We start from the raw sequence: 3,943 nt of genomic DNA, 5'->3' as shown, positions 1-3,943 counted from the left end.
TCATTGTATTTATTTATTTATTTATTTTATTGAAGTATAGTTGATTTACAATGTTTTGTTAGTTTCTGGTGTACAGCATAGTGATTCAGTTTTATATATATATAAATATATATGCTACACAGTAAGACTGTTGTTTATCTATTCTGTATATAATAATTTGTATCTGCTAACCCCAAACTCTCACTGAACTTCTTTTGTTTTTTTGTGTTTTTTTGAGGGGAGTGATTAGGTTTATTTTTTAATGGAGGTGCTGGGGTTTGAACCCAGGACCTCATGCATGCCAAGCATGCGCTCTACCACTGAGCTATACCCTCCCCTTGAACTTCTTTTAATGACTGCAACCTACTTGTGCTCCTTCCCCTTTGAACTTTCACCTGTGTTTTTACCCGTGCCTGGAACACTCCTCCTGCCACCTTCATCTGATGATTCCTACTCATCCTTCAGGTCTCAATTTAGATGCACTTTTTCTAAGAAGCGTCTTCTACAGTTAGAAGTGAGGTAGAAAAGTTAGCTGCCCCGGGGGTGTGCTTCCATGGCCACCCTGATTTTGTTTACCATCCAGTCCACTTTATTGTAGTTGCTTATCTGACTGGCCATCTCTCCTTCTCAAAGGTCAGCTCTCTGAGGATGGGGACCTTATGGTTAGGGATGATGAAAACATGCTTAGCCCTAACCTGTAGCACAGGGCCTGCCACATAACTAGCACTTAAGAGACAGCTGCTAAATGCTGGTAGTGAACTCACCGTGACAAGAGAACTGGTCACATGGCTAGAAGGAGTGTGGGACTCTGAACAGTGATCTGTCTAGATGAAAAGTGCAGTCTGTCAGAAGTGCTGTTTCATTAACTCAGACACTGGCCATTTTGCCGCTGAGACATGAAGGAAACATCAGAGAGATGTTAAGACAGACTAATTTTTGTGTCCTGGTGGTAGTGCTAGGGGAACGCTGACCCATGGTTTGCCCAGTTGCCCTAATAACCTGATAGTGCTTAAAGGGGGTACTGTAGGTGCTAAGGGTGGGGGTACTGGCGGAAAGGAACATCACCATTCCCACTGAGGCTCTAAATTTGCATGGGACCAAACGTGGTCGTGAGTCTTGGTGGCTGATTTCAACTCTGTTTTTTGATGTTGCTCATTATTTCAGCAACCTGAGAATAACAGCTGGACTGTGTGGGATGAAAGCAGCTTTTCAGTGCAGGCAGATGGATCATGGCAGTTCTCTTGGAGAAATATCACTTGTTAGTTGGCAAAAATAAATACCCTTTTTTGTCCTTGTTCTTAAAAAATGCCAGATTGCAAGATGTGCATGCATGTGTCTAAGATGAGGCAAGGACAGATTTAAACCAGAGGAAATGCTTTACAGCTCGGCTGCCTCCTTCTCCTCCAATGACTGATAAAATCCAAATGCCATTCAGGCACTGGATTTACAGTTACTTTCATGTATGCCCTGAAAACTCACTTATCTTTGGGGGATACTAGTTCACGGGGAAAACAAGTTAGTACTGAGAAGTTCAATTACTCTCCTAAAACATCAATAGTTGAGTGGTAAGGAAGCCAAAACAACAGGCCTTTTTCTATATTGGATGTATTCTCAAGACATCTATAGATGCTTGCTCCATACAGCAAGAATGTAATAGCTATGAATGTTACTCAGTGGGAAGGGCTGGGAAGGGCGGTCCCTCCTCCCAGTCTCCAGTTTGAAACTGTGACTGGTGCTCCATCGCTTCACAGCGTGAGTTTCTCCGCCAGTATTTTCCTTTCTCTTTGTTTTATTATTATTTTTAATTTTTAAAAATTAAAAAAATGAAATATAGTCAGTTTACAGTGTTGTATCAATTTCTGGTGTACAGCATAATGTTTCGGTCATATGTATAATCATTTTCATATTCTTTTTCATTTTAAGTTACTACAAGATATTGAATATAGTTCCCTGTGCTATACAGTATAAACTTGCTGTATTTTTTAAAAACATTTATTTATTTTGGGGAGAAGGTAATTAGGTTTATTTATTTATTTAAATGGAGGTTCTGGGGATTGAACCCAGGACCTTGTGCATGCTAAGCAGGTACACTACCCCTGAGCTATACTCTCCCTTTCATTTCCCTTTAATTATGACTTATTTTTCATGGTGGCAGGACCATTTTCCAGGCCTTTGGTATAGAATTTCTGTTTTGTCTGGTTTTGAGAGTGGCTGTCTTCATTTTGAAGACCCGGCGTTGTGTTTCCTGAAGGGCATTTGCTAAGCTAGGGATTTTAGTGTATTCCTGGTCTGCTTGAGCCCTCCTTAGTAGCACAGTAATGCAATGAACTGAAGAATCCCCTAGGTGAGCAGCGTTTTTAGGGTTTTTATTTCAGTCTAAGCTGTTTAATAAATGTGTTTTGGGTGGCATGGAGTTGATTATTGAAATCTGTACTTTGAAGGTATCTACCTTCATCCGTAGCTCCTCGGTGAGTTTAGAGTGTGGCAAGGACTTGTGTCTGGGATCAGTTTGTCATAGGAGGGCAAAGTGTCTGAAAAAGAGCTTGGCTTTGGAGAAGCCCTGACTTTGACTTTGAGAGTGCATGGGTCCTTGGGTCGTTCTCCATGGCTAAAAGAAATTGATTTGTAATATAAGAAAGGGTACTGAGTATTTCCATTAATCCCTTCTGAAGGCATTTGAAAACAGGAAACAGGGAGAGCTATATATATATCTGATATGCAGTACAGTCATACATACATCTGATACGCAGTTACACAGTACTCTTAGGTTTGAAAGAAACTCTTGATCCTAAAGAGTGTTCTGCATAACAAGTTCTCACTTATAACCTGTACATAAAGAGGAAGTGGTATGTCAGAGTGGTTGAGAGGGAAGACTTTGGGGTTAGAGGGTCTAGGTTCTAGGTATTTGGACTTGGGTCAGCCATCTGACCCTCTTAAGCCTCTATTTTCTCATCTGTAAAATGGAGAAAATAATAGTCCTCAATGCATAGGGTCGTTATAAGGATTAAATGAGATCATGAGGCTGAAGTTTGGCATACTGCCTGACAATAAGTGCTCAATAATTGTTGATGCCATTTAACAGAACTTTCTGCTATTCCCCCCCCCCCCCCGCCATTACCTTCCAAGAAAAGTAGATCCAGTTATATAAAGAGCTCTTTGTTCTGCTGCACCTTAATAGTTTTTGGATAAGCAGGTTTGGGATTAGAGATGGGGAGAAGTGAATTCTTTTGCCCACTCCTTCCTCTCACTGTCCTCCTTCTTTATTTGATTGGTTTTTAGAGCACTTATCACTACCTATTGTGGGTTGAATTGTGTCCCCCAAAAGGATATGTTGAAATCTGTGTTAGTCTGCTGGGGCTGCCATAACCAATACCACAGACTTGGTGGCTTAAACAGTAGAAATTTATTCTTCACACTTCCGGAGGCTGGAAGTCAAAGATCAAGGTGTAGGCAGGGTTGGTTTCTTCTGAGTACTCTCCCCTTGGCATATAGACGACTGTCTTCTTCCTGTGTCCTCACATGGTCGTCTCTTTGCATGTGGGTGTGTCCTAACCTCCTCTTCTTATAAGGACACCAGTCAGATTGAATCAGGGTCCACTCCAGTGACCTCATTTAACCTTAATTACCTCTTTAAAGGCCCTATCTCCAAATACAGTTACATACTGAGGTAATAGCAGTTAGGACTTCAACATATGAATGGGGGGGCACAGTTCATCCCATAATAAAATCCTAACCTCTGGGACCTATGATTGTGACCTTATTTGGAAATGGGACCTTTGCAGACATAATCAAATTAAGGTGAGGTTAGCGTAGGCCCTAAATCCAATGACTGGTGTCCTCATTAAAAGAGAGTGTTACAGTGGATGGGTATAACTCAGTGGTAGAGCACGTGCTTAGCATGCACAAGGTCCTGGGTTCAATCCCCAGTACCTCCACTAAAAAAAAAAGAGTGATACAGATTCAC

At 41.3% G+C, this 3,943-nt stretch overlaps 1 non-coding gene across 1 annotated transcript; it reads right to left on the bottom strand.

The window, feature by feature from the left end:
• Positions 1–242: 242 nt before the first annotated feature.
• Positions 243–315, bottom strand: TRNAA-GGC (transfer RNA alanine (anticodon GGC)). The gene has a single exon. It is a non-coding gene; the product is annotated as a tRNA-Ala (tRNA).
• Between the last annotated feature and the right edge of the window lie 3,628 nt (positions 316–3,943).

Source organism: Camelus dromedarius, chromosome X (assembly GCF_036321535.1).
Source record: "Camelus dromedarius isolate mCamDro1 chromosome X, mCamDro1.pat, whole genome shotgun sequence".
In the NCBI taxonomy this organism is placed as follows: domain Eukaryota; kingdom Metazoa; phylum Chordata; class Mammalia; order Artiodactyla; family Camelidae; genus Camelus; species Camelus dromedarius.
The sequence above is the reverse complement of the archived record's forward strand: the minus strand, read 5'-3'. Positions and strand labels throughout refer to the sequence as shown.